Raw genomic sequence first — 18,421 nt, 5'->3', positions numbered from 1 at the left:
GAATAAATGTAATGGAGTCAAACATGTCATTTCCATATGTTTGATACTTTCCCTTTATTCCAATTCAGTCATTACAATGAGTCTGTCCTCCTATAGCTCCTCCCACCAGCCTCCTCTGGTGTGGGGGGATGGTTTTAGTGATTGGAGGGAAAGGGTTTAGAAAAAATGGCAAAGTAAATTAATTTCAACCAGCTAGTGGCCCATGGAAAGGCGTGTGTACTGGGTAGAGATGCTGGAGGTAGCAGGGTTTAGTTCAGCACAGCACAGCAGCATGTGGCCGTGCCAAAGATGAACTGCTGCTGCAGATTAACATATGGATAATTAGCATGGGAGCTGAGCTCAGCCTGGTCGTTCTGCTCTGTATGTGAGGGGAGAGGAGGCGCTTCCCATGGGAAGCCCATGATTTGGTGCTGATGGGGGAGGGAGAGATCACCGATCAACACTACAGCATCTCTCTGAAAAGTGCTGGCCTGTGCTCTTCTGTGGACATTCTTCAGTGCTGGCAGCAGCACAAGAATCCCCTCCCCACCCCACCCGCCCACCCAATCCCCTCCCCTCCCCACCCATCCATCCTACCTCGACCACCTTTTCCCCAGATCACTGTGGTGATCTCATTTACAGCCAGTGGAAGATCTTACAGGAGAGAGATAGTGAGGTTAAAGGAGAAGTTTACTTTATTTTAACCAAATCTATTTGCGATGTAAATGTAAGTTATATTCCATTTTTGTGCAACTCGGGCGATACTTCTCTGTGTAGCCCACAATACTTTTCCAGCACAAAATGGAATATAAAGTTGCTGATAAAGTTAGCATTATACAAGTTCATGTGTACAACATTTCATAAAGACCTGCATCACTATACTGAGAGCGTTGTCATTTCTTAAAATGATGTATGTTGGTGTTTTTGGAGCCTTTGTTCGTGTTTTTCTGTGCGCCTTCAACTGCTGAACAAGCATGAAGTATATTGCTGATGAGGTACGTTTCTCAAAAACAAGTGTCTGGGCACTTCTATAAACAGGCCATTTATATCGATAATAGACATTTCGTTCAAATAAAGTTAACTTCTCCTTTAAGTAAGCTCTTACCATTTTAACAGCAGTACTAACAGACTACTGAGTTCTACAGGGGTGCTCATCTGCTCTAACCCAATATGATGTGTGTGTGCGTGCTTGTGAGGTTTTGTTTGACCTCTCCTCTGAAACTGAATGTGATGAAGGATATACATGTATGTGCTCCTACTGTAACTGACTCTACACTGCTCAGGCCTTCTGTGTTTTGATTCATTTAGGCACTAGCAGACTTGAAATTAACTCTCCAGATGTGTCTTAAATCAAGCATGGAGGACAGGAGACAGAAGGGTATTTTGGGAATCAAGACTACTTGCAAATTTTTTTTTTCAAGGTGAGAACTTTGAGACCATTTGTGTTGGCCCGAAGTGCTCCCTTATTGAATATCACCAAGTATATATGTGTGTATGAACGACACTACTGTAGAGTGTATTATCTGTAAGAGTCACAGTAGAAACGATCAGTGGTGGAAAAAATACTCAATTGTCATACTTGAGTAAAGGTAAATATACCTTAATAGAAAATGGCTCAAGTAAAAGTCACCCAGTAAAATACAATTTGAGTAAAAGTCTAAGTATTTGGATTTAAATGTACTTAAGTACCAAAAGTAAATGGAACTGCTAAAATGTACTTAAGTATCAAAAGTAAAAGCATAAACCATTTCAAATTCCGTATATTAAGCAAACAAAAAGGCACAATTTTTATTGAATCTTTATTGACGGTTAGCTAGGCGCACACTCCAACACCATTTACAAACGAAGCATGTGTGTTTAGTGAGTCCGCCAGATCAGAGGCAGTAGGGATGACCAGGGATGTTCTTTTGATAAGTGTGTGAATTGGACCAAAATGTAACGAGTACTTTTGGGTGTCAGGGAAAATGTATGGAGTAAAAAGTACTGTACATTATTATCTTTAGGAATGTAGTGAAGTAAAAGTAGGCAAAAATATAAATAGTACAGTAAAGTACATATACCCCCAAAAACTACTTAAGTAGTGCTTTAACGTATTTTGACTTAAGTACTTTACACCACTGGAAACTGTTATTGTATCTCTAGCAGGAGTCTAGAAAATTGATGTTGTTGAAGATCGTCTCTGCGGTAATGATATTGTTGAATATTTCTGAAAGTCATAGAAGTAGGAGTATTTAGAATATTTATGAGAGCCAATGTTATTGTATGTCACCTCTGAGAGATAATGTACCAGTAGTCTGGGGAAATAACTGTTATTGAATATATGAGCATCACTGCAGTAATGATATCATTGAATATTTCTGAAAGTCACAGCAGTAGGAGTCTTTAGAATATCTATGAGAGTCACGGCAGTAGTGTGTTAGGAGTCTTATTGAATAACTGCTAGGCTGAGTTATATGTGGCATTGGGAAGCTGGTCTGTTAACAGAGTGTTTTAAACCGGCCTATGACTCTTTCTTCTGGCTGTAAATCACAGCCCTGGGAGATGGACTGCCTGAGGTGGGTGTGCACTGTGTAGCTCTCTGCATCCACCTAGACACACAAGCACACCAAACGGAGCAGAGAGTTGACCTGGATTAAGGCAGCATGATAGATGTCTCCTACATGTCATAATCGGAGGCAGTCCAGGAATTCAACGGTTAATCCAAGCTTTGTATAGCTGTTGGCATATGCTAAAATCTTTTTCACATCTTTAATATATAGTGAGGAGAACAAGTATTTGATACACTGCCGATTTTGCAGGTGTCCCTACTTACAAAGCATGTAGAGGTCTGTCATTTTTTATCAAAGGTACACTTCCACTGTGAGAGACGGTATCGAAAACAAAAATCCAGAAAATCACATTATATGATTTTTAAGTAAATAATTTGCATTTTATTGCATTCCATTTCTGTTTTAGATTCCGTATCTCACAGTTGAAGTGTACCTATGATAAAAATTAAAGACCTCTACATGCTTTGTAAGTAGGGAAAACCTGCAAAATCGGCAGTGTATCAAATACTTGTTCTCCCCACTCCTTAGGCACCCCATAGTGCCGGAAGACATATGTAAACAGGGCCTCCGCAGTTTGTAGGGCCGTAGGGAGACCGGGCAGAGGGAGGAGACGATAAGACTGAGAGAAACGATCCACAACGACCAAGATCATGGTATTCCCCTGTGAGGAAGGAAGATCCGTTATAAAACCAAACGACAGTTGTGACCAAGGCCATTATGGAACGGGTAAGGTATGTAACTTACCTCTTGGCAGGTGTCTAGGAGCCTTACACTGGGCGCACACCGAGTAGGAGGAAACATAAAGCCTCACATTCCGAGCCAAGGTGGGCCACCAGTACTTGCCAGACAGACAGCGCACCGTCCGACCGATCCCCGGATGACCAGAGGAAGGTGATGTGTGGGCCCAATAGATCAACTGGTCACGGACAGCAGATGGAAGGTACAGAAGTCCAACGGGACACTGGAGTGGAGCGGGTTCAGTGCGCAACGCCCACTCAATGTCCGCGTCCAGCTCCCACACAACCGGCGCTACCAGGCAGGAGGTCGGGAGAATGGGAGTCTGATCCATGGGCCGCTCCTCTGTGTCATACAGCCGGGACAGTGCATCTGCCTTAACAGTCTGGGCAGCTGGTCTGTAGGACAGGGTAAACACAAAACGGGTAAAGAACATGGCCCACCTCGCCTGACGAGGATTCAGTCTCCTCGCTGTCCAGATGTACCTCAGGTTGCGGGGGTCAGTCCAGATGAGAAAAGGGTGTTTGGCCCCCTCAAGCCAATGTCTCCACACCTTCAAAGCCTTCACCATAGTCAACAGCTCCCGGTCCCCCACATCATAGTTCTGCTCCGCCGGGCGGAGCTTCGGTGGCGTGCCCGAGCACTGAGAGAGCACGGCTCCGATCCCAGCCACTGACGCGTCCACCTCCACTATGAATGCCAAAGAGGGGTCCGGATGGGCCAGCATGGGAGCCGAGGTAAACAGAGCTCCCAGCTGCCCAAAAGCCCTGTCCGCCTCAACCGACCACTGCAGACGTACAGGACCCCCCTTCAGCAGTGAGGTAATGGGAGCATCCACCTGGCCAAAACCCCGGATAAATCTCCAGTAGTAATTGGCAAACCCTAAAAATCACTGCACCTCCTTTACCATGGTGGGAGTTGGCCAACTACGCACGGCTGCTATGCGGTCACTCTCCATCTCCACCCCTGATGTGGAAATGCGATACACTAGGAACGAGATGGACTGTTGAAAGAACAGGCATTTCTCAGCCTTGACGCACAGGTCATGCTCCAACAGTCGTCCAAGTACCTTGCGCACCAAGGACACATGCTTGGCGCGTGTAGCGGAGTATATCAGAATGTCATCGATATACACCATTACACCCTGCCCGTGCAGGTCCCTAAAAATATTGTCTACGAAGGATTGGAAGACTGATGGAGAATTCATCAACCCGTATGGCATGACGAGGTACTCATAATGCCCTGAGGTGGTACTAAACTCCGTCTTCCACTCGTCTCCCTCTCGGATACGTACCAGATTGTACGCACTCCTGAGATCCAGTTTAGTGAAGAAGCGTGCCCTGTGCATTGACTCAATCGCCCTGGCGATAAGAGGTAACGTGTAACTGTACCTCATCGTGATTTGATTGAGAGCTCTATAATCAATGCACGGGTGCAGACCTCCATCCTTCTTCTTCACAAAAAAGAAACTCGAGGAGGCGGGTGAAGTGGAGGACCGAATGTACCCCTGATGCAGGGATTCGGAGACATATGTCGCCATAGCCACCATCTACACTTGCGACAGGGGATACAAGGGACTCCTGGGAAGTGCAGTGTCTACCAGGAGATTTATCGCACAATCCTCCCATTGATGGGGTGGTAATTGAGTCGCCTTCATCTTACAGAAGGCGAGAGCCAAATTGGCATATTCTGGGGGAATGCTCACGGTGGAGACCTAGTCTGGATTTTCCACTGTGGTAGCACCAACAGAAACCACTACACACTTCCCGGAGCACTCTCGCGACCACCCCGTGACAGCGCTCTGTTGCCAGGAAATGGTGGGGTTATGACGAGCCAACCAGGGAAGGCCTAGTTCCATGGGAAATGCAGGAGAGTCAATGAGAAAGAGACGGATTCTCTCATTGTGTCCCCCCTGTGTCTTCATGGCCAGGGAGTGGCCTCCCTGATTAGCCCGAATCCTAATGGTCGACTATCCAGAGCGTGAACCGGAAAAGGTCTATCCACAGGAATAATGGGGATCCTTAACGTAAGTGCTAACGTGCTGTCAATAAAATTCCCTGCTGCGCCTGAATCGACGAGCGCCTTATGCTGGGAATGCGGGGAGAACTCAGGGAAACAAACAGGTACAAACAGGTGGACAACAGAGGACTCTGGATGAGAGGGGTGCATACTCACCTGGGGTGATGTCAGAGTGCCCTGCCTGCTGCCTCGACTCGCAGAGGGACCAACCCGGCACCGGCCGGCAGTGTGCCCTCTGCAGCCACAGATGGTGCACGTGAAGGCCCCTTCTCCAGCCCCCCTACGCGAAGCCCCTCCCAACTCCATGGACACCGGAGTGGGAGTGCTGGGAGATGGAACCGACAGAGCCCCCTCAGGACGTCCATGGATGACTAGCAGGTTATCCAACCGGATGGACATATCCACCAGTTGGTCAAAGGTGGTGGTGGCATCCCTGCAGGCCAACTCCCATCGGACGTCCTCACGTAAGCTGCATCAATAGTGGTCGATGAGGGCCCTGTCGTTCCATCCTGCTCCGGCAGCCAAGGTCCGGAACTCCAAGTGCGAAATCCTGTGCGCTCCTTGTCCCCTGCCTCAAATGGAAGAGTCGTTCATCCGCCGCTCTACCTTCGGGCGGATGGTCAAAGACGTCCGAACGTCGGGTAAACTCCTCGAAGTGGTCCTCTCCCCACACGGCGTTTGCCCACTCCGGAGCTCTCCCCGATAGGCATGAGACGAAGGGGAATACTCTCTCCCTTCCAGAGGGAGCTGGGTGAACAGTGGCCAGGTATAGGTCCAGTTGTAAAAGGAATCCCTGGCACTGTGTGGCCGTCCCATCATACTCCCTGGGAAGGGAGACACGTATTCCACTGGAGCTGGATCTGGACGGGACAGGTAGAGATAACCCCGGTTGAGCTGGTCTAGACACTGGAGAGACTTCCTGTCTCTCCCAGCGGTCCATGGTCTGGACAAACCCGATCCATCATGGCACCGAGATGATGTAGCATAGCCGCGTGTTCCTGGACGCTTCCTCGACTCCTCTGACCGGGGTACCTGCTCCTGCTGACTCCATGGTTGGTGTAGGATTCTGTTAGGAGTGTGTATTGGAGGTGAAGTCAGGTGCAGGAGAGCAGAGTGTAGTGAACAGGCACACTTTTTATTCCGGTCAAAATGACAGCACAAAATAACATAAAACGTGGCCAAAACACGGAACACAGACAAAAAGTAACGTGCGTAACAATATCCACAATATCAAAATACACGTAACACAAACAATCCTGACATGATGACATGATGGGGAACAGAAGAATAGATACATATGAATGGGGAATGAAACCAGGTGTGCAGGGAACAAGACAAAACAAATGGATACATGAAAAATGAGCGGCGATGGCTAGAAAGACGGTGACGTCGACCGCTAAACGCTGGCCGAACAAGGAGAGGAGCCGACTTCACCGGAAGTCGTGACAGGGTGCCAGGACAGAAGAGCTTGGACTGGGCTGAGCAAGAGCTGCCCTCCGTAGGGGTGGGAGGGCCAAGAGACCAGAGGTGGCAGAACGTAGTGCTCGGGTTGGGGTGTAAGGTTTGAGTATAGCCTTAAGGTAGGGAGGGGCAGTTCATCTTGCTGCTCTGTAGGCAAGTACCATGGTCTTGTAGTCGATGCGAGCTTCAACTGGAAGCCAGTGGAGTGTGTGGAGGAGTGGGGTAACATTGGAGAACATGAGAAGGTTGAACACCAGGTGGGCTGCAGCATTCTGGATAAGTTGCAGGGGTTTGATGGCACAAACGGGGAGCCCAGCCAACAGCAAGTTGCAGTAGTCCAAACGAGAGTGCCTGGATTAGGACCTGTGCCGCTTCCTGTGTGTGAGGTAGGGTCGTACTCTACGGATGTTGTAAAGCATGAACAAGTCACTACTTTGATGTTTGCAAAGACCAACAGGGTGTTGTGCAAGGTATGTGGTGGCATATTTCTGCTTTACCAAATGAGGAGAGAGTTACAAACTTCACACACCAGTTAGAGTTATACTTAAACTACATATTTTTTAATAATAAGCTTTGCAATAGCCTTTTTGACTTTCAATGATGCGCTATCTCCAATGAACCATTGAAAAGTGATGTCAGAAAAATACAAAGATCTTTTATAGCCAAGATACACCCCTCTCAACTTAAATGACGAACCACAGATCTTAGGAACTGTTCACAAATAAATACTTTTTCTTGAGAAAGGAGTATCCCTTAGCCAGATAACATTCGCTATAAATTATCGTTCAGTTTGGTCCCTCAGACGAGGTTCTAATCTCGTTCCTAGTATTTCATAGTACAAAAACACCCACTCATCCAATGGCATATATCAATTATCAACTCTAGATACTCCCATCTCAAGTAAACCCCCTCTTGACCCCACTCTTGGACAAGCTCACTGAGGGGAGTGAGCTTCTAGGTCATACACTATCCCAGGATAAGTGTAAGATCAGAGAGGACATACAATGTTTCCAGACACTGCCATACACCTACCCCCAATGGGAAAAGGAGGGAGTGACTGGCACACAGACATTGTGGAGACAAGTAATTGGTTCCCCATTAATCACGCCATCCCTTCACATGGTTTAAGAATAGGTAAAGACACATTCACATATGAAGACAATGTTCCATTCTGTTCTCTTCCCTTTCTGATATTCTGCATAGCACCAGAGACATGTGAAAGACAAGCCTGACCTCTCCCCTCTCTGGGCCCCAAGTGACTGAGCCTCAGCTTAGGGAAAAGTGCAACTGCCAACACTATAGTCCAAAAGGATACATTCTAATGACAAGTATCTCAAATAAGCATATTATGCAAATAAAACATCTTAATTATCTATGTTTCCCAACTAATTCTGATTCATCCGCCACAGGTCACGCCAACGTTCTTTGCATTCTGGGAGGGGGACACTGGAGTTGCCAACTGTGATGGAGAGGTCTTTGAGCAGTTAAGCCCGGGAGGAAGAGCAGCCCCGTCTTGTCGAGTTTGAGCGTTAGGTGGTGGGCCAACATCCAAAAAGAGATATCTGCCAGGCACACAGAGATGTGTGTCGCCACCTGGGTGTCAGAAGGGGGGCGGGGAGGAGAAAAGCAGTCGAGTGTCATCCGCATAGCAATGATAGGATTGACCATGTGAGGATTTGACAGAACCTAGAACAGAGCCCAGGGGACACCAGTAGTGAGAGTAAGTGGTACAGATCCTCTCCACGTCACCTGGTAGGAGCTAGGTAAGATGCCATCCAAGAGTTTGCAGATCCTGAGACATCAAGCCCTGAGAGGGTGGAGAGGAGGATCTGATGGTCCGCGGTGTCGAAGTTGGACGAGAATAAAGGAGAGAGAGTCGGCTTTGGCAGTGCGGAGAGCCTCCGTGACACAGAAGAGCAGTGTCAGTTGAGTGACCCGTCTTGAAGCCTGACTGGCTGGGTTAAGATGATTGTTTTGAGAGAGAAAGCGAAAGAGTTGGTCAGAGACATCATGCTCAAGCATTTTGGAAAGAAAAGGGATATACCGGTCTGTAGTTGATATCAGAGGATTCCAGTGCTAGTTTCTTGAGGGGAGTGACTTGGGCCATTTTTAAGTCAGAGGGGACACAGCCACTGGTCAGGGATGAGTTGATGAGAGAAGTGAGGAATGGTAGAAGGTCTCCAGAGATGGTCTGGAGAAGGGAGTAGGGGACGGGGGTCGGGCGGGCAGGTTGTCAGATGGCTGGACCTCACTAGTCACAGGATTTCATTTGGAGAGAGAGGGGAGAAAAAGGCAAGGTGTAGAGCAGTTGTGTGTGAGTGGGACCAGTGAACGCAATAGACTGAGTGAATGAGGAGTGAATGTCGCCAACCTTTTCAAAGTGGTTGACAAAGTCGTCCACAGAGAGGGAGGACGAAGGGGGTGGAGGATTATGGACGCAGGAGAAGGTGGAAAAGAGTTTCCTAGGGTTAAAGGCAGAAGATTGAAATTTAAAGTGACAGAAATTGGCTTTAGCAGTGGATATAGAGGAAGAGAATGTAGAGAGGAGGGAGTGAAAGGATGATAGGTCCTCTGGAAGTGTAGTTTTCCTCAACTTTTCGCTTAGCTGCCCACAGCCTTGTTCTGTAAGCTTGCAATGAGTCACTCAGCCACGGAGCAGGACAGGAGGGCCGAGCCGGCCGGGAGGAAAGGGGACAGTGCAAGTCATAGGATCCAGAAAGGGAGGAGAGTAGGGTTGAATAGGAAGTCAGGAGACAGGAGGCAGAAGGATTTAGCAGAAGGTAGAGCTGACAGGATAGAAGTGGAGAGAGAGCGAGTGAAGATTGCAGGGTAGGGGCTGAGTGGCTAGGGTTGGAGGAAAGGGAGACAGAAAAGGAAACAAAGTAGTGTTCAAAGACCTGGGAGGGGGCATTAGCAGTAAGATTAGTAGGCAAATAGAGGGGACTGGAAAAGGGTATTGCCTACTTTGTGATTGGGAGGGGACTGGAAAAAGGTTAGGTCACAATAAGCAATGAGGGGAAAAAAGAAATGAATCGAAGGCAGACGTCAGGAGGTTGAAGTCGTTAAGTACGAAGGGCACGAGCTATCATCTGGAAATTGTCTTATCAAGGTGTCAAGCTCATTGAAGAACTCTAAGGGCACCTGGTGGCCGATTGTTGTCAGATATGTTAAGCTTGAGTGAACAAGTGACAGTGACACAGTGGCGATATTAGCATGTAAACCTTGGTGGGGAAAAAAAAGAAAGTGTACAGTCCCAGTCAAAGCTTGGACACACCTACTCATTCAAAGGTTTGTCGTTATTTTTACTACTTTCTACATTGTAGAATAATAGTGAAGATATCAAACTATGAAATAACACATGGAATCATGTAGTAACCAAAAAAAGTGTTAAACAAATCAAAATATATTTTATATTTGAAATTCTTCAAAGTAGCCACCCTTTGCCTTTATGACAGCTTTGCACACTCTTAGTATTCTCTCAACCAGCTTCATGAGGTAGTCACCTGGAATACATTTCAATTACTAACAGGTGTGCCTTCTTAAAAGTTAATTTGTGGAATATCTTTCCTTCTGAATGCATTTAAGCCAATCAGTTGTGACAAGGGGGGGCCCAAATAAATGCTTCACAGACTTCAAGTAACAGACACGTCTCAACATCAACTGTTCAGAGGAGACTGTGAATCAGGCCTTCATTGTTGAATTTCTGTGAAGAGACCACTACTAAAAGGACACCAATAAAAATAGGAGACTTGCTTGGGCAAAGAAACACGAGCAATGGACATTTGATGGAAATCTGTGAAATAGGTGGAAATCTGTCCTTTGGTCTGTTGTCTTTGTAAGGTGTCTTTGTAAGATGCAGAATAGGTGAACGGATGATCTACGCATGTGTGGTTCCCACCGTGAAGCATGGAGGAGGTGTGATGGTGATGGGGTGCTATGCTGGTGACACTATCTGTGATTTATTTAGAATTCAAAGCACACTTAACCAGCATGGCTACCACAGCATTCTGCAGCGATATGCTATCCCATCTGGTTAGCACTTAGTGGGACTATCATTTGTTTTTCAACAGGCCAATGACCAACACACCTCTAGGCTGTGTAAGGGCTATTTTCCCAAGAAGGAGAGTGATAAGTGCTGTGTCAGATGACCTGGCCTCCACAATCCCGCTACCTTAAACCAATTGAGATGGTTTTGGATTAATTGGACCGCAGAGTGAAGAAAAATTAGCCAACACGTGCTCAGCATATGTGTGAATTCTTTCAAGGATTCCAGGTGACTACCTCATGAAGATCATTGAGAGAATGCCAAGATTCTGCAAAGCTGTCATCAAGGCAAAGGGGGGCTACTTTAAACAATCCAAAATATATTGACATGTTTAACACTTTTTTTGGTTACTACATGATTCCACGTGTGTTATTTCATAGTTTTGATGTCTTCACTATTATTCTCCTGTAACGTCTGCTTCCAACTCACACTCTCAAACATGTAGATCCCCTGAACGCAGCTCACTCTCTAGATCCCAATCACCTGAAATCTGATCACCTGTTCACACACCTGTATGCCATTATCACACACTATTTAGTTCAGTTCTTTGCACCCCATCATTGTGAGGTATTGTTTGTTTTGTGACACACTTCTATTCGGAGCTCTGTTTTTCCTGTGACTTAATCCTCCCGTTTATGATAGTGAGGCAGGCCAAAACTAACGATGCCTTTTGCCTATTCCCTGCCTGTACCCTAGCCTATCGGATTTCCTGTTATCAACCTATTGCCTGATCTCCCGGATGACTTTACTAGCCTTTCCCTGCCTGTACTGTTGCCGTTTTGGACCCCCTGTGTATGACCTTTTGCCTGCCCCTGGACCCAGCTATCTGCCTCCTCTTGTGGTCCTTTGCAAATAAACACCTGCTGCGCCCTGCGATTGAAACCAGCCCTCTGTCTCCCATTGTGTTCATTGAGACCAATATTTGAGCTTGCCTGTTTTGCATGTTATTTTGGCATTAATATGTGTCACATATCAACGTGCAAACAATGTAAAAAATATGTTGAGTTAATAAAGCCGCATACAAACATGGTCTCTTTTGTTTTCTTGAGTAAGGGACCTCCAAAATGCAGTTGTTTCAGCCTAGCTCAAGCCAGTAGAAAATATTGCGCATTGTGCTGTGATTGGTTCAGTTTCTGTCACTTATGGGGAGACTACATCTAACCGTAGAGCTTGAAAATTCTAGCCCCTTGGGTGCTGCCATAGAGTTACATTAGAAGTGCCCATCCAAGAAGGCTCAAGGTCATTGACCACAGAAAATCACGTCAAATTACGTTATATCTGCAGTCCCTTTGATTGGACTGATCATGTCAACATCACACTTTCAAAATCTAAGCTAGCAGTCATGTATCAAGTCAACAATCTACTGGCAAATCCTTTTTCATACTTGTCATATGAAGAGAAATTATAGATAAAACGTATCGGTGCTTATCGGCCATTGGACAAACATTACACAACAAGTTGGAAATCGCAAATTCAACAATGAGTGGTTTGAAAGGAACCAGTGGCTAACTGCAAGCATTGCAAAGCAATCATTAGCCAAGTCTAAGATTAAGGGTCTCTTTTCCTAGTTTAAAATTATAAACATTCAACATGGCCATGCTGTCAATGAAGCATGATTTGTGCCGTGATCAAAACAATTTAACTCAGAACTGCAAAATATGGCTTTAGTGAGTTCAGGACAACTGGGAACTCTGGGAAAAACAAGCTACGACGAGGAAATATGTTTTGAACTTTCATCCAACTCGGAATTGTAAATCGGGAACTTGGGCCTCTTTCTAGAGCTACGACCTGAAGATCATCGAAGTCAACCTGATTCAACCCAGATTTTTTTTTAGTTCCCAGTTGTCTTGAAAGAACCATAAATCCAGAGAGTACCAGACTTTGATGACAAAGTTTGATGACAAAATTTGCCCACGAAGGACCGCTGCGCCACCTTCCTGTTCAAGTGAGCACAGTACAAAAATATTTTGTATGCTGCTGCATAAATAATGTAATATGCCAGGGAGATATGTATACTGTAGTTAAGAAAGTAATACTAAGTGTATGTTGTGTAGTAAGCTGTTAGTAGCCCATGTGCCTCACCCTAATAATTTGGTCTAATTTCGCCTACTGTTCTGACTTGCTGGTGCACATGTTGCCTAGAGCTGTCATTGTCTGCTTATACATTTCAAAAGTGCTGAACAAATAGTTATATTGACAAAGTCCGTCGCCCATAAAGTCTTAATCAAGATTACGGATTGCCACTTATCCGTTTGTCGTCCCCTTATGCCATATTTTGTATATCTCAATATCAGCAGAAACCACATTTGTTTAAGCAAGTCAGCCATCTCAGCTCTGTTTTTTTAAAAGGCAGTAAAAAAGTCTGAATGAACTGTTTCGCTGCCAGACATGGCTCCACTGATAGCCAGGTGTAGCAGTGGTAAGGTGTTGGGACTGCTGTTGGGACTCTGCTGTTGTGACAGCTTTATGTAGGCCCTAACAGTTTGTGGGCACCATTTGTCACTGTTATAGTGCAATTAATGTATTGTTTAGTGTTGTGTTGTGTAGTGTAGTGGCTTGGCTGGCATGCATCCCCCCCAATTTTATTTGTGCCCCACCAAGATTTACATGCTAAAATCGCCACTGATATAGACAGGTGTGTGCCTTTCCAAATCATGTTCAATCAATTGAAGTTACCACAGGTGGACTCCAATCAAGTTGTAGAAACATCAAGGATGATCAATGGAAACAGGATGCACCTGAGCTCAATTGAGTCTCATAGCAAAGGGTCTGAGCACTAGGTATTTCAGTATATACAATTGCCAAAAACCTGTTTTTGCTTTGTCATGATGGGGTATTGTGTGTAGATGAGGATTTTACATTTATTTAATCAATTTAAGAAAGTCTGTAACATAACAAAATGTGGAAAAGGGGAGGGGGTCTGAATACTTTCCGAATGCACTGTACATTTTACAAACAGTATATTTTACATTAGTTATGTTTTATGTTTATGTTTGTTTTCAGTCCATATACCGCCATATACTTTTCTGCTGTGCTGTGGTGTTTCACAAAAGTTCAGAACTTTTCTATTCTCATATTTTATACAGATTGTAAATGAAAGAAAACATGTTTTGCTAAGAGTATTATTATATTATTGATCGATTGATTATGACTTTTCAAAATCACCCAGCAGTGCTTTGTATATATCATTCTATTGGTTGCAAGAATTGTGTATAATCATTTAAATTGAAAAACTACATTTTGAATCTGGTGTCATTTTGTGTATCAGTTCATAAACCAGTTCATAAATGTAATCGGTACATCAAAAATCTCCTCCCAACTATTTTGCAACATGTATGGTGGAGCGGTACATTTTTTGGTCCTTAAATGGAACTGGTATACTTTTTTTATTTATCACAATTTTCTTTAACCAATTTTGGTCTTTAATGCAGACAAGTTCATTCTCTCCTTTCTACTTGCCTCCTCCAGCAGAACCGTCTTTGTTTCGGAGATGCTCTTGGTTTTGCCGACGGGACCGTTGCTAACACAGCTACGGCTAAGAAAACAGGGGACACTGAAGTACTAACAATAATTTCCTTGCAAAGGTGAAGAGCACACCACCCGGTACTAATTGCTGATTGCTGAGGAGAAACCACTCCCCCTCCAATACAGCCACTGTTTATGAAAACCACAACAGTCAGAAATTTCCCTGCCCCTTAATCCTGGTTGATGTGTCAACAATCATCTGCAAGTTATGAGCAGTCAGCAGTTCACACACCAAGTAGGCTACTGGGAAGACATGCAGCACTTAAAGTAAATGGCCATAGCTAGCAAAAAAACAGTACTAGACAGCAAATAAAGACAAAAATCATACTTGCTCTAGGATTCTTCTAGCTACAGTGCCTTGCGAAAGTATTCGCCCCCCTTGAACTTTGCGACCTTTTGCCACATTTCAGGCTTCAAACATAAAGATATAAAACTGTATTTTTTTGGGAAGAATCAACAACAAGTGGGACACAATCATGAAGTGGAACGTCATTTATTGGATATTTCAAACTTTTTTAACAAATCAAAAACTGAAAAATTGGGCGTGCAAAATTATTCAGCCCCTTTACTTTCAGTGCAGCAAACTCTCTCCAGAAGTTCAGTGAGGATCTCTGAATGATCCAATGTTGAGCTAAATGACTAATGATGATAAATACAATCCACCTGTGTGTAATCAAGTCTCCGTATAAATGCACCTGCACTGTGATAGTCTCAGAGGTCCGTTAAAAGCGCAGAGAGCATCATGAAGAACAAGGAACACACCAGGCAGGTCCGAGATACTGTTGTGAAGAAGTTTAAAGCCGGATTTGGATACAAAAAGATTTCCCAAGCTTTAAACATCCCAAGGAGCACTGTGCAAGCGATAATATTGAAATGGAAGGAGTATCAGACCACTGCAAATCTACCAAGACCTGGACGTCCCTCTAAACTTTCAGCTCATACAAGGAGAAGACTGATCAGAGATGCAGCCAAGAGGCCCATGATCACTCTGGATGAACTGCAGAGATCTACAGCTGAGGTGGGAGACTCTGTCCATAGGACAACAATCAGTTGTATATTGCACAAATCTGGCCTTTATGGAAGAGTGGCAAGAAGAAAGCCATTTCTTAAAGATATCCATAAAAAGTGTTGTTTAAAGTTTGCCACAAGCCACAAAAATTGAACTTTTTGGCAACAATGCAAAACGTTATGTTTGGTGTAAAAGCAACACAGCTCAACACCATCCCCACTGTCAAACATGGTGGTGGCAGCATCATGGTTTGGGCCTGCTTTTCTTCAGCAGGGACAGGGAAGATGGTTAAAATTGATGGGAAGATGGATGGAGCCAAATACAGGACCATTCTGGAAGAAAACCTGATGGAGTCTGCAAAAGACATGAGACTGGGGCGGAGATTTGTCTTCCAACAAGACAATGATCCAAAACATAAAGCAAAATCTACAATGGAATGGTTCAAAAATAAACATATCCAGATGTTAGAATGGCCAAGTCAAAGTCTAGACCTGAATCCAATCGAGAATCTGTGGAAAGAACTGAAAACTGCTGTTCACAAATGCTCTCCATCCAACCTCACTGAGCTCGAGCTGTTTTGCAAGGAGGAATGGGAAAACATTTCAGTCTCTCGATGTGCAAAACTGATAGAGACATACCCCAAGCGACTTACAGCTGTAATCGCAGCAAAAGATGGCGCTACAAAGTATTAACTTAAGGGGGCTGAATAATAGGAGCCTTTTGGTCCTAGACTTGGCGCTCCGTTACCACTTGCCTTGCGGTAGCAGAGAACACAGTCTGTAGCTTGGGTAACTGGAGTCTCTGACAATTTTATGGAATTTCATCTGACACTGCCTATTATATAGGTCCTGGATGGCAGGAAGCTTGGCTACAGTGATGTACTGGGCCGTTCGCACTACCCTCTGTAGCGCCTTACGATCACATGCCGGGCAGTTGCCATACCAGGCGGTGATGCAACCAGCTCTTGATGGTGCAGCTGTAGAATCTTTTCAGGATCTGGGGACCCATGCCAAATCTTTTCAGGCTCCTGAGGGGGAAAATATTTTTTCATGCCTTCTTCACGACTGTCTTGGTATGTTTGGACCATGATAGTTTGTTGGTGATGTGGACACAAAGGAACTTGAAACTCTCGACCCGCTCCACTACAGCCCCGTCGATGTTAATGGGGGCCTGTTCGGCCCGCCTTTTCCTGTAGTCCACGATCAGCTCCTTTGTCTTGCTCACATTGAGGGAGAGGTTGTTGTCCTGGCACCACACTGCCACTTCTCTGACCTCCTCTCTATAGGCCGTCTCATCGTTGTCTATGATCAGGCCTACCACTGTTGTGTCATCAGCAAACTTAATGATGGTGTTGGAATCGGGCTTGCCTAAACAGTCGTGGGTGAACAGGGAATACAGGAGGGGACTAAGTACACACCCCTGTGCAGCCCCAGTATTAAGGATCAGCGTGGCAGACGTGTTGTTGCCTACTCTTACCACCTGGGGGTGGCCCATCAGGATGTCCAGGATCCAGTTGCAGAGGGAGGTTTTTAGTCCCAGAATCCTTACCTTAGTGATGAGCTTCACGGACACTAATGTTTTGAACGCTGAGCTGTAGTCAATGAACAGCATTCTCACATAGGTGTTCCTTTTGTCCAGGTGAGAAAGGGCAGTGTGGGGTGAGATTGAGATTACGTCATCTGTGGATCTTTTGGGGCGGTATGCGAATTGGAGTGGGTCTAGGGTGTCCGGGAGGATGCTGTTGATGTGAGCCATGACCAGCCTTTCAAAGCACTTCATGGCTACCGACATGAGTGCCACGGGGCGGTAATCATTTAGGAGGTTACCTTCGCTTCCTTGGGCACAGGGACTATGATGGTCTGCTTGAAACATGTAGGTATTACAGACTCGGTCAAGGAGAGGTTGAAAATGTCAGTGAAGATATTTGACAGTTGGTCCGCACATGTTTTGAGTACACGTCCTGGTAATCCGTCTGGCCCAACGGCTTTGTGAATGTTGACCTGTTTAAAGGTTTTGTTCACACTGGCTGCCGAGAGCGTTATCACACAGTCATCCAGAACAGCTGGTGCTCTCGTGCATACTTCAGTGCAGTTTTTTCCCTGGTTGCACATTTTTCCCTGGTTGCACGTAAAATTTTGGTAAAACTGATTTAAGTTTGCCTTGCCACTAGGAGCTCCACTTCTGGGTGAGCATTTTCTTCTTTGCTTATGGCCTTATAGAGTTGGTTGAGAGCTGTCTTAGTGCCAGCTTCTCTTTGTAATGGTAAATAGATGGCTAAGAATAATAGAGATGAGGACTCTCTTGGTAGATAGTGTGGTCAACAGCTTATCATAAGGTACTCTACCTCAGGCGAGCAATTTAATAGACTTCTTTAATATTCGACATTGCGCACCAGCTGTTATTGACAAAAAGACACACACACCCAACCCTCGTCTTACCAGAGGTAGCGTCTCTATTCTGCGTGATCCCGCCAGCTCTATTTTCTCTGTTTCTTCGTTCAGCCACATCTCAGTGAAACATAAGATGTTAGAGTTTTTAATGTCCCGTTGGTAGGATAATCTTAATAGTAGGTCATCAATTTTATTTTCCAACAATTGCACGTTAGCAAGGAGAATGGAAGGCATTGGGAGTTTGTTCACTCGCCTCCAAATTCTCAGAAGGATCATCGATCTGCGTCCCCTTTTCCGGCATCTTTTCTTCAAGCAAAAGGCGTGGATCTGGGCTTGTTCCAGTGAAAGCAGGATATCCTTCTCGTCGGACTCATTAACGGAAAAAGTTTATTTCAGTCCACGGTGAGTAATCGCTTTTCTGATGTCCAGAAGTTATTTTTGGTAATAAGAGATGGTAGCAGCAACATTATGTACACAATAAGTAAAAATGTAAGTTACGCAAAAATAAATAAAAAATTGCACAATTGGTTGGGAGAATGTAAAACCTCAGCCATGTTCTTCGGTGCCATCTCGTTCTTCGGTCAGGATCTCGTTTTTCTAATGAGCAACAGAAAGTGATGCTTTAAGGATTTCTAGCGAACCAAAGGTAACGAATCAACTGTCAAAATCGAGATCAACAGTGGCCTGGAGTGGTCTTCCTGGTTAGGGG

This window comes from Oncorhynchus kisutch, linkage group LG6 (genome assembly GCF_002021735.2).
Source record: "Oncorhynchus kisutch isolate 150728-3 linkage group LG6, Okis_V2, whole genome shotgun sequence".
In the NCBI taxonomy this organism is placed as follows: Eukaryota; Metazoa; Chordata; class Actinopteri; order Salmoniformes; family Salmonidae; genus Oncorhynchus; species Oncorhynchus kisutch.
Note: the sequence above shows the minus strand (reverse complement) of the source record.